Here is a 13,659-nt window from a genome sequence, read left to right on the forward strand (position 1 = left end):
ATGGGCGGCGCACAATTGGCCCAGCGTCGTCCAGGGTAGGGGAGGGAATGGCCGGCAGGGATGTAGCTCAGTTGATAGAGCATGGCGTTTGCAACGCCAGGGTTGTGGGTACGATTCCCACGGGGGGCCAGTATAAAAAAATATATATATATATGTATTCACTAACTGTAAGTCGCTCTGGATAAGAGTGTCTGCTAAATGACTAAAATGTAAATGTAAGTAGACTAGAGGTATGAAGGACTAGACTTCCTCTCTGTGACTCTCTTCTATTCAGCTACTCAAGTGTCCATAACAATCTCCCCTTTTCAATTGTGGGTGAATGGAGCTGATATTCGCTCCCCCTCCACTTCCCAGGTCCTGTCTATGCATTGTGACACTGTCTCCTCTCCTCTCCTTTGTCCTGGTGATCTTAATTACACACCGTGGGCCTGTGCTGCAAGCCGAATGCTCGCCCCCATTTAAATCAGAACACATCACACCAGCCACCATTATGGGCCTGTTGCTCTTAAATTACATAAGTTTAGCAGATGGAGGATATGGGAGAGGTGAGGTGAGAGAGGGAGGAGCAGAGAGGAAGCCAGAGGCAACCTGACAACCCATCCCCTCTGTTTCATGTTAAACAGCAGATGAAATGCATTCACATATCCTGATTGTCAGAGTAAACTTAAAGCATTCCTTTGATAATGTGATTGACCGTCTGAAAGGGTTGAAATGACTGCTCTTTTATGGTTCTCCTTCTCTAGGGTTCAGAGGGCGTATTCGCGATGGCAGGCCTATTGATGAAGTGAACTCAGGCAGGTCTGATCTGAATGGCTCTGCTCTGATTGAATAATAGTTTGTCTTTGTGCGGCCGTCTGTTTAGAGGGGATAACTAGACAACCTTTGTAATGATTGTAATTAGAGCGATGACTGGTCATGTCAAATATGACACGGTTAACCACTGTAATTAACCTTTATTATCCACAACGACCATGGAGAGGAATGGAATCACACCCTGTATCTAGCTGTCCTCTGTCTTGGCTGTGTTGGTTTGGTTCACCTCGGCTGTGGCAGGGACGAGAAGCGCTGAACGCATGGATGGTCCCTGTTTGTGTGAAAGGGAAAGGGGATACCTAGTCAGTTGTACAACTGAATGCATTCAACTGAGTGAGTGTTTGTGTGAGTCTGTGTGTGTGAGTGAGCTCATCTCCTCACTTCCCAGGGAAAGCAAAGGTAGCTGGTTAATTTACTGTACAATCAGAACCACTGGTGTTAATGACTGCAATGCCACGGGAGGATCTTAAAACACAATATCTAATACACTGTATTTACAGAAACGTTAAACGTGGGAGAGTGACTTGCTTGTGTAATGCAACACTGTAATAACTCCATCAGCTTAATCCCTTTAGGGCTATATGATCAATATGAAGGATTACATGTTAGGCCACCTTCTCTCGCTCTCGCTCTCGCCCTCGCCCTTGCTCTATGTTCCCTTCCTGAGGACACTACTCTCTCCCTCTCCTACTGCTCTGGGTGGCATCTTCAGACCTCTCTCGCTCCCTCTCTCCCCTCTCTCTCCCCCTCTCTCCATCCCTCCATCTCTCTTCCTGAGGACACTACTCTCCCTCTCCTCTACTGCTCTGGGTGACAGCTGTATGTTCAGACCTTTTTCCTTTTAATTAGATTTGTAAAAACAATTTTTGGAGTGCTTTATTCGCTAAAAGCTCTCCGGGGTTAACATCCGCAAAGCACTTCTGTTCGGCTTCTTTTCACCAATGGAGCATAAATTATTCAGAATTGCTCGACCTTTTATCTCACCTCCTTTGAAGGCACCAAATTAAAAATGCAAATGGTCTAACTAATTAATATGCAAATATATTCGTTCCCAGTTTAACAATTAGCAATTAAACCTGCAGTGTCTAGGAAGAGCACAGGCAAAATTAGCAACATATTTTGCGTTTGAAAAATAGAACACAAGGGCCGGAAAAACGGATTGACTAAATGACTTTTACCGACAATCCACCTGTCCCCACTGCAAATGGAATTAACTGAATGTCATGTAGAATACTCTTAAGAAATTCTATGACGAATATCACAAACAAGAAAATGTCTTGTCATTTTGTCAGGGTTTAGTTCTAGACTCATATTTCATAACTCAATCAAAAGTTAATTGAAATATGAGTGTCTGGTAAGGAAAGTGTGTTCAATTTATTAATTTATTTTTTGCTGTCAGAATGTGTGAGAGAGTAGAATTACACTAGATGAATGAATGACACTATGACTCCTCGTAGCAGAGCTCTTCAGGGCACAGACATGGGCATATCACACAAAAGAGGCAGCTAGTACCATTACCAGAACCCAAAAGGACAGAGTCAATTCTACTGTCGGAACCAGAAGCGCAAGCATTTCGCTGCACAAGCATTTCGCTACACTCGCAATAACATCTGCTAACCTTGTGTATGTGACCAATACATTTTATTTGATTTGAGATACATGACAACACCCTTCTTTCTGTCAAAGACAACCCTTACATGGCAACACTCTCCTTTCAGTCGAATACAACCCTTACATGACAGCACCCTTCTTTCAGTTAGACAACCCTTACATGACAACACTCTCCTATCGGTCAAAGACAACCCTTACATGACTACACTCTCCTTTCAGTCAAAGACAACCCTTACAGGAAGCTAAGATACAATGACTATATACTCTGCTACACCTTATGAGACTTAATACAAAAAGATGACATCAATCACACATGCCAGCCTGCCTGTCTGACTGCCTGTGACTGCCTGTCTGACTGCCTGTGACTGCCTGTCTGTCTGCCTAGCTGCCTGCCTGTCTGACTGCCTGTGACGGCCTGTCTGTCTGCCTAGCTGCCTGCCTGTCTGACTGCCTGCCTGTCTGACTGCCTGTCTGACTGCCTATCTGTCTGTCTGACTGTCTGTCTGTCTGTCTGCCTGCCTGTCTGTCTGCCTAGCTGCCTGCCTGTCTGTCTGCCTAGCTGCCTGCCTGTCTGACTGCCTGCCTGTCTGACTGCCTGACTGCCTGTCTGACTGCCTATCTGTCTGTCTGACTGTCTGTCTGTCTGTCTGTCTGCCTGCCTGTCTGTCTGCCTAGCTGCCTGCCTGTCTGTCTGCCTAGCTGCCTGCTGCCTGCCTGTCTGTCTGCCTGGCTGCCTGTCTTCCCTTCCTCTGCATGACAATCTATCTGCACCACCTCCGTATCCTTTCATCAGATAGATAGAGCAGAGCAGAGGGCAGGAGGCGTGAACTACACCTTACTCTAAAGGTTATCACTGATACACAGACCTCGGGGGCATGCTCTAGTCTCTCTGCAGAGATTTCATACAGAGAGAGAGAGAGTTCACACACACACACACACACACACACACACACACACACACACACACACACACGTTGCTTCCTCACCAGGGGCGGTGTGTTCAATAGGGCGATATGGGCGACGCACTGCCAAACGGGAAAAGGAAGGGATTTTTTTTCTAATCAATTATATCACGGCAACAGTAGTTATCAGTGTTGTAATCTAGACGTCTGATCTGCCACAGTGCCACTAAATGTCCAATCAGGCTAAAGTCGTGCTTCAAATGGCCCCCCCCCCTTTTGGGGCGATTTCAGTCAGGTTGAAAATCGCCCAGAAGTCTGTCATAGACTCCCATGTAAAATCAATTTTTTTCAAATATCAGAGCTTTCAATACAATCTCTATGGGTTTCTGAGGGCTTGCACTTACGCGCTTTCGTCATACGTAACATAACCATGAACGTAACTAAGAAAAGAGCGGGTAGCAGCCTCAATCAATTCACTACTACTATCAAAATGGCTAGGCTTCAGTGCAACTCGATTGTGTCTTTGAAAGAAGTTCCTTTTTGTCGGCAAACAAATGAAGATAAATTGGCAACGAAACAATTAGGACCTCCCAGACCAAATTTAATAATTCAACAGGTTTCTACTAAAGGGGGGAAGTCCTACACCCGAGGATTTTCCAAAAATTGGTACGAACGAAAAACCTGGCTAGCAGGCTGCGATGTAGCTAATGCAGTCTTCTGCTACCCCCTGCTTACTCTTTCACCCTGAAGGCGGCACGGCAGACAGCACCGCTTGGACAGCGACTGGTGTGTAACGGACATGCACCATCTTTCAGGAAAGATTAAGAAACATGAGCTGTCAAAGACCCACATGGATAGCTGTTTGAGATTGTCTGCTTTGGGGAGAGTGAACATTCCCACTCAACTGGATGAGGGATACAGGCTAGCTGTCCGCCGCCACAACGATGAGGTTAGTGTTGATAATCACAAGTTTACTGGAGAACTGAAACTGACAAGGCTGACAAGATAGGACCCTTTTGTCCATTGTTATTGGATAGGAACATAACTTATAACCAGCTCCTGACCTAAATAGATCTTAGCACAACATTTTACTCAACATATCATATTCCATATTCACTATAACAAATATATTTACTACGACATTAGCAAGAACCGCCACATCCTCAGCCGGCTAATCCAGTGTGTGAAGTTTTGCGGAGTGTTTGAGTTAGCTTTGCGAGGCAAAGATGAAACTGAGGGCTCCACCAACCCTGGTAAACCAACACTTTTGAGATCAGTCAATAAATGCTTCTGGTATTGACTTATATGCTGCCCCTGTCTTCATGTTGTTGCTGGACATATCTTTTTTAAAATGTGTGTAGGTCACCTAAATCATCAGAAAAATTGCCCCCCCCTGAGAATTTTTTCAGGAGCCGCCACTGTTCCTCACTGTTATTCTATTAATGTGAGAACATGCACAGTGTGATGTATGGAGATCCCTGTACTGTCAGCTGTTTATTCATTAGAGGTCAGCCAGAGGTCAGCACAGGGGAGGGATTTCTCTTTTATCATCCTCTGCAGCACTGTTGCTAATCATATTAAAACAATTAACAGGACCTATCTGTATCTTCTGGGCTTATAAATTCAACAAGGTATCATGGTCTGATCGGGGGTGGGGGGGATAAACTTACAATTTTGACGGGTTATGTTTAGGTATTCATTCCGACTGGTTAAGGTAAGGGTTAAGGTTTGGAATAGGGTTAAAATATAAACGATCCTCAGAGCTGTAGCGAGCAGACTAGATCATGATGGCCACTCACGTTGCCCCCTAGTGGACGGTATTGAAGGCATCTACCGACGTCCTGGGGACCTGCACAAACGTAGAATACTGAAGTCTATCTGATGTGACCTAGCTGATCATTTATATAGGGTCATTTCCATGTGAAAGGACCCATGAGCACCCACATGTGAAGTTCATAGGAGCATGTCAAATTGGGTGTCAAATGAAAGCTAAGAGTCTATGTTTTTCTGAAAATTAAGGCATATATACATTTTATCAACCATTTTACATCCTCAAAATTAGGCATAACTAAAGGCTTTGATTTCTGGTCAAACAGGTGGAAAAGGGGTCTTAGAAAACAGCTACCAGAAAAAGACTTAAAAGGTATCAGAAATACATCAAAACACAATGTTGAAGACCCCTGCCTACTAATATCAACACTTATATTTAGTTTTGGATACATTTTTCTGCCTCCTGTAAATTTAAGAAACATTGCTTTGTGCCTTGAAATTCTGCTACCAAAAACTCACATATCTAACTCTACTGAACTCTACTGTACATTACTGTATTTTACTGAGCTCTACTGTGCTGTACTTTGATGTCCAAACTTCTGAAACATAGATGTCTACGATTGGTTCAGGTTTGGTCCGGTCCTGACCAACCAAATTTGGTCTACCCAAATATTCAAAGGACAATATTGCATATTAATACCATTGTGTACCTATTTAGATCACCATGAAGAGAATGATATTAATATCCATAATGATGTATTTCTGTGAAGTACAGCTCAGGGACCCATGATGAAATTCCGTTACCACAATTCCATTACTGGCTATAAATCCACTTCACTTACTGTAGTTCAATAATCAAAAGAGATTTGTTCGAAGTCAATGAGTCAAGTCGTAGTTGACACCGCATTCTTTCTGCAGGCATCGTTGAATTTGAATTCGGAGCAGTTATTTAAGAGTTTTTGGAAAAACAGAGATTTTACTGAAATTCTGTTACCAAACTTTGCATCTGCCCAGTTCTTCCAGGAAGTGTACATTTTTAAAAGTAGTCCTTGTGCATTGAGTTGTTATTTTTGTTCAACTTTGAAATCAATGGTATTTGTTTGGCATACATTTTAAGTGAAAAATCAGAGTCTCAGCGCAATTCTGTTACCGTGGAATTACCCCTAGGCCTGTCTCTTACTAGGTCTATCGCTTCCAACCTCTGCAAAAAGATGTAGGCTAATTTCACAATCACAAATGCCTGCATGTTCTAGTTACAACGTTAAACATGATTTTTGTGTTTCATTTACTTCTATTCACTATTTCATATTGTTTTTGAGTGTTTGTGTGTACTGCCTTAAGGCCTACCTCCTAGTCACGCTATACTCTTTCATTTCTCTCCGGAATTGAATTTGTATTGCTACGGAGTGACGTTTTATTAAAATGTCCTTGCATAAAATGTAGATGAATGTGACGCAATACCGTAATACACCAGGTGTGTTTTACATTATGTTTAGATTAGGGTCACATGTTATAGATTTACAGCCAAATTAAATTGTTTGGTCATTTGAGTTGTATAATGTGAGGTCAATAACTTCCTGTATTGTTATGTTCTGAAGGGACACGTTGACCAATCATAATCATAATTGGCATCGCTGCCAACCAACACATACGCTAGGTAGCCTAGCGGTTTAGAGCATGGGCCAGTAACCGAAAGGTCGCTGGTTTGAATCCTTGAGCCGGCAAGGTGGAAAAATCTGCTGTTCTGCCCTAGAGCAAGGCAGGTTAAACCCCAATAAAAACTGCTCCCTGGGCGCCGATGACATGGACGTTGATTAAGGCAGCCCCCCGCACCGCTCTAATTGAGGGGTTGGGTTAAATGCGGAAGACACATTTCGGTTGAATGCATTCAGCTGTGCAACTGACTAGGTATCCCCTTTCCCAATGGGGAACCGCGAGGGCCTTCAGAGAAGCCTTAAGGATTCATAAAATGTATAAATCTATTTTTTTATACAATTTTGTTTTCATTCCTAATGATTTCCTAATCTTTCCTAATCTTTTTTTTCACCTTTATTTAACCAGGTAAGCCAGTTGAGAACAAGTTCTCATTTACAACTGCGACCTGGCCAAGATAAAGCAAAGCAGTGCGATAAAAACAACAACACAGAGTTACATATGGGGTAAAAAAATACATAAAGTCAAAAATACAACAGAAGATATATATACAGTGTGTGCAAATGTAGCAAGTTATGGAGGTAAGGCAATAAATAGGCTATAGTGCAAAATAATTACAATTAGTATTAACACTGGAATGATAGATGTGCAAGAGATTATGATCTTCTGAGTTCATCTATTCAGTTTGTGTTGGAGAAAAAAACATCCAATCAGGATATTATTTGGTGGTCTCTGGGTAGAAAAATCTAGCTAGCTCAGCCAGCCATTGGCTAGGCTTTCAGAATTTTGGAGTGACAGTGGAATGAACCAATCACATTTTGACATGCCATGGGTGGGGCCGTAAAAAAAAAAGTGAAGTGTCTTGAAGGCCTAGAGCAGTGGTTACCAACCAGGGGTACTAGGACCCCTTGGGGTACAGGGGGTACTTGAGAAGACTCCTGAGACCATAGGCCTACTGGTAAACATCACATGAAGGGGTACTTCAGGGGTACTCCAGGCAGAGCAAAATTCAATTGGTGGTACAGTAACTGAAAAGGATTGGGAACCACTGGTAGAGTCACTACTGAGAGCCCAAGAGATGATAATCAGTGGCACAAGCAGTAGTTTCCCCATGCTAACGCTAGTAATGTTAGCAAGCTTGTGTTGTTGTAGTGTGACAATGTTAGCTAACTTATGTTGTAGTAGTGTCACACTGGCGACTGCGGCTGCAGCAGCTCTTATCAACTTCAAGGTGGATGTTGTTGCTAATTTGTTAGCTTCACCCTCATCAAGATTAACTTTCAAACTTCGTTTTCAAATGATCATCTTGTGAGTGGCACTGTTTTTTGTTGCAGCTCGCTTGCTGTTAGCTACCAGAGCTGCCAACTCTCACGCATTGGCCGTGTGACACAAGCATTTTACCCTCTTCTCACACTCTCACGGCACACCTCTTATATCTCACGCATTGAAAAGTACTGCTTTTACACTAAATGATCAAAAGTATGTGGACACCTGCTTGTCGAACATCTCATGGAGTTGGTCCCCCCTTTGCTGCTATAACAGCCTCCACTCTTCTGGGAAGGCTTTCCACTAGATGTTGGAACATTGCTGCGGGGATTTGCTTCCATTCAGCCACGAGCATTAGTGAGGTCGAGCACTGATGTTGGGCGATTAGGCCTGGCTCGCAGTCTGTGTTCCACGGGGGAATTGTCATGCTGAAACAGGAAAGGGCCTTCCCCAAACTGTTGCCACAAAGTTGGAAGCACAGAATCGTCTAGAATGTCATTGTATGCTGTAGCGTTACGATTTCCCTTCACTGGAACTAAGGGGCCTAGCTCAAACCATGGAATACAGCCCCAGACCATTATTCCTCTTCCACCAAACTTTACAGTCGATTTAATCCCCTCGTTTGGTGATTGGCATTTAGGCTGTTACAACGAAAAGGCAGCAGACAGACCTACACAAGTGGCCACCAGAGGTCTCTTCACACTCCCCAAGTCCAGAACAGACCATGGGAGGCAAAACTCAAAACACCATGATTGTGTAATGAAACCATGAAAAGTAGTGCAACTAAGCTGAGCTCTGGGTGTTTGAATGTAAACCCAATGTAAGTGTTTTAATAGTCCCCAAGTCCAGAACAGACTGTGGGAGCTGCACAGTACTACATAGAGCCATGACTACGTGGACCTCTATTCCACGTCAAGTAACTTGTCAAGGCTGAGGTGTATGTGGTGTGGGAGTCACGCGCAGGACACCGAAGCTTATTCCAACAAAGTTTACTTGTGAAACCACAAGGCAAAGATACAATGAACGGCCTCAAAACAAAACAGAGGCGAGCAATTACGCAACTATGCGTAAAACAATAAAACAGAGAAAAAAAACACGCAGCACTACGGACAGGCGAAAAACAACACACAACCTAACCAATACAACACAGGCAACGTATAGAACACGTAATCAGACACAGGTGTAATAGACAGACAAAAGCAATCAAACATAGAAACATTAAACGGTGGCAGCTAGTACTCCGGGGACGACGAACGCCGAAGCCTGCCCGAACTAGGAGGAGGAGCAGCCTCGGCAGAATCCGTGACAGTATCCCCCCCTTGACGCGCGGCTCCAGCCGTGCGCCGACCCCGGCCTCGGGGACGGCCAGGAGGACGCGGACCCGGGCGCGTGGGATGCCCACGGTGGAACTCAGTCAGGAGGGATGGATAAAGGATGTCCCTCCTAGGCACCCAGCACCGTTCCTCCGGACCGTACCCCTCCCACTCCACGAGATACTGGAGACCACTCATCCGGCGCCTCGAGTCCAAGATGGTCCGGACCCTGTACGCCGGGGCCCCCTCAATGTCCAAAGGGGGCGGAGGGGTCTCTCCTGTCTCATCTTCTTGGAGTGGGCCAGCTACCACCGGCCTGAGAAGAGACACATGGAACGAGGGGTTAATATTCTTGTAATCAATAGGCAGTTGTAACCTGTAACACACCTCGTTCAATCTTTTCAGGACTTTAAAGGGCCCCACAAACCGCCGACCCAGCTTCCGGCAGGGCAGGCGGAGGGGCAGGTTTCGAGTCGAGAGCCAGACTCGATCTCCCGGTGCGTACACCGGTCCCTCACTGCGGTGGCGAGCGGCGCTCGCCTTTTGTCGACGGATGGCCTGCTGCAGATGGACATGGGCAGCGTCCCACGTCTCCTCCGAGCGCCGAATCCACTCATCCACCGCAGGGGCCTCGATCTGGCTCTCGTGCCATGGTGCCAGGACCAGCTGATACCCTAAAACACACTGGAAAGGTGTTAAATTGGTGGAGGAGTGGCGGAGAGAGTTCTGGGCCATCTCTGCCCAGGGGATATACCTAGACCACTCCTCCGGCCGGCTCTGGCAATAGGACCTCAGAAACCTACCCACATCCTGGTTGACTCGTTCCATCTGCCCATTGCTCTCTGGGTGGTACCCCGAGGTAAGGCTCACCGAGACCCCCAAGCGTTCCATGAACGCCCCCCAGACTCTGGAGGTGAACTGGGGACCTCGGTCAGACACAATATCCTCGGGGACCCCATAGTGCCGGAACATGTGGGTAAATAGGGCCTCAGCGGTATGTAGGGCAGTAGGGAGACCCGGCATTGGGAGGAGACGACAGGCCTTGGAAAACCGATCCACAACGACCAAAATGGTGCTATTCCCCTGGGAGGGGGGTAGGTCGGTCACAAAATCCACCGAGAGGTGGGACCATGGTCGTTGTGGAACGGGCAGGGGATGTATCTTTCCCCTGGGCAAATGTCTAGGTGCCTTACACTGGGCGCACACCGAGCAGGAGGAGACATAAACCCTCACATCCTTAGCTAACGTTGGCCACCAGTATTTCACGCTAAGGCAGTGCACTGTCCGGCCAATACCTGGATGTCCAGAGGAGGGTGATGTATGAGCCCAATAAATAAGGCGATCACGAACCTCGAGCGGAACGTACGTCCGCCCCACAGGACACTCGGGGGGAGTAGGGTCGGTACGCAGTGCCCGCTCGATCTCCGCATCGACCTCCCACACCACCGGAGCCACCAGACAAGACTCCGGCAGTATGGGAGTAGGCTCAATGGACCTCTCCTCTGTGTCATACCGCCGGGACAGGGCGTCTGCCTTACCGTTCTGGGACCCTGGGATGTATGTGATCTTAAAAACAAACCGGGTCAGGAACATGTTCCACCTAGCCTGACGAGGGTTCAATCTCCTAGCTGCCCGGATGTACTCCAGGTTACGGTGGTCAGTCAGAATGAGGAAAGGGTGTTGAGCCCCCTCAAGCCAATGCCTCCACACCTTTAGGGCCTGGACTACAGCTAACAGCTCCCTATCCCCTACGTCATAATTACGCTCCGCCGAGCTGAGCTTCTTAGAATAGAACGCACAGGGGCGGAGCTTGGGTGGCGTGCCGGACCGTTGCGACAGGACGGCCCCAATACCGGCCTCGGACGCGTCTACCTCTACTTGGAATGGTAAAGAGGGATCCGGATGCGCTAGCACCGGAGCCGAGGTGAACAGGTTTTTCAGTTTGACAAATGCCCTGTCCGCCTCAGCTGACCACTGCAAGTGAACCGGACCCCCCTTTAGCAGGGACGTAATGGGAGCTGCAACCTGTCCAAAGCCCCGGATAAACCTCCGGTAGTAATTAGCAAAACCCAAAAACTGCTGCACCTCTTTTACAGTGGTTGGAGTTTGCCAATTACGCACGGCCGACACACGGTCAACCTCTATCTTCACACCAGACGCGGACAACCGATAACCCAAAAAGGAGACAGACTCCTGGAAGAACAAGCATTTCTCTGCCTTGACATACAAGTCATGCTCCAACAGTCTCCTCAACACTCGGCGCACCAGGGCTACATGCTCGGCTCGTGTAGAAGAGTACACTAGGATGTCGTCGATGTATACTACCACACCCTGCCCATGCATGTCCCGGAAAATCTCGTCAACAAAGGATTGGAAGACTGAAGGAGCATGGTGGTGGTGCTAAATGCTGTCTTCCATTCATCCCCCTCCCTAATGCGCACCAGATTGTACGCGCTCCTGAGATCCAACTTTGTGAAGAACCGCGCTCCGCGTAATGATTCTGTCATAGTCGCAATCAGTGGAAGAGGGTAACTGTACTTAACCGTGATCTGATTGAGACTACGGTAATCAATACACGGGCGCAAACCCCCGTCCTTCTTCTTCACAAAGAAGAAACTTGAGGAAACCGGGGAAGTGGAGGACCGTATATATCCCTGTGCCAAGGACTCGGCTATGTAAGTCTCCTCTTGAGACAGGGGATACACACGGCTCTGTGGAAGTGCCGCTCCTGTTTGGAGATCTATCGCACAATCCCCCTGTCTATGAGGTGGTAGCCGTGTTGCCCTCGTTTTGCTGAACACAAGTGCTAAATCCTCATATTCAGGGGGAATGCGCATTGCGGGCACTTGGTTCGGACTCTCTACCGAGGTCGCCCCTAAGGAAACACCTAGACATCTCCCTACACACTGGGCAGACCACTCCATAAGAGCCCTCTGTTGCCACGCAATGGTAGGATCATGGGCGCTTAACCAGGGAAGCCCCAGCACCACGGGATACGCAGGAGAGTCAATCAGATAAAACTGAATGATCTCCTCATGACCCCCCTGCGTCGTCATCTTAAGTGGTGCTGTGACTTCTCTGATCAACCCCGACCCCAACGGCCGGCTGTCTAGGGCATGAACAGGAAAGGGGGCTTCTACCGGCCGAAGGGGAATTCCTAACCTATAACAAAATGCACAATCAACAAAATTCCCAGCTGCGCCTGAATCTACTAGCTCCTTATGCTGGGAATGAGGTGCCACCTGTGGAAATCTCACAGGTATACTCATGTGACCAACAGAGAGCTCTGGGTAAGTGTGGCGCCTACTCACCTGAAATGACTCCCCAGTGCGTGACCTGTTGTCCCCTCTCCCAGGAGACCCTCCCCAGCACCTGGCCGCGGTGTGTCCTCCACGACCACAGTTGGTGCAGGGGATGGCCCCCCTCGGGTTCTCTCTCCTCCTCTCTCTAGCGCCAGCACCTCCGAGCTCCATGGGAATCGGCTCGGAGGTGCTGGAGGGTTGAATGGACGACCCCCACTCGGGACGTCCGCGGGTAGCCAGCAGGGTGTCGAGACGGATGGAGATGTCCACCAACTGGTCGAAGGATAGGTTGGTGTCCCTGCAGGCCAGCTCACGACGAACGTCCTCTCGTAGGCTACACCGGTAATGGTCGATGAGGGCCCTCTCATTCCACCCCGCATCCGCCGCTAGAGTCCGGAACTCCAGGGCGAACTCCTGTGCGCTCCTCTTCCCCTGTCGGAGGTGGAACAGACGCTCCCCCGCCGCCTTCCCCTCAGGTGGATGATCGAAGACAGCCCTGAAGCGGCGGGAGAACTCCGCGTAGGTGATGGTAGCGGCGTCTATTCCCCTCCATTCGGCGTTGGCCCACTCCAACGCCTTGCCGGATAGACAGGAGATGAGGGCGGAGACGCTCTCGTATCCCGAGGGCGCTGGGTGTATGGTGGCCAGGTAGAGTTCCACATGCAGGAGGAACCCCTTTTTTTTTTTTTTTTTTTTTTTTTTAGTCATTTAGCAGACGCTCTTATCCAGAGCGACTTACAGGAGCAATTAGGGTTAAGTGCCTTGCTCAAGGGCACATCGACAGATTTTTCACCTAGTCGGCTCGGGGATTAGAACCAGCGACCTTTCGGTTACTGGCACTACGCTCTTAACCACTAAGCTACCTGACACCCGGCTGCAGAACCATCATATGCCCTCGGGAGCGAGAGCCGAATGCCACTGGGTTCCGGTGCTGAGAGAGGAGGACTGGCCGTTGGTGATGGTATGGTGTGAGAAGGCGTGGGCACCTCTCCCGTAACCAACCGGCGCAGAGTGTTGGACACCTCGTTC

Source organism: Coregonus lavaretus (genome assembly GCF_964263955.1).
Source record: "Coregonus lavaretus genome assembly, chromosome: 33".
Classification (NCBI taxonomy): domain Eukaryota; kingdom Metazoa; phylum Chordata; class Actinopteri; order Salmoniformes; family Salmonidae; genus Coregonus; species Coregonus lavaretus.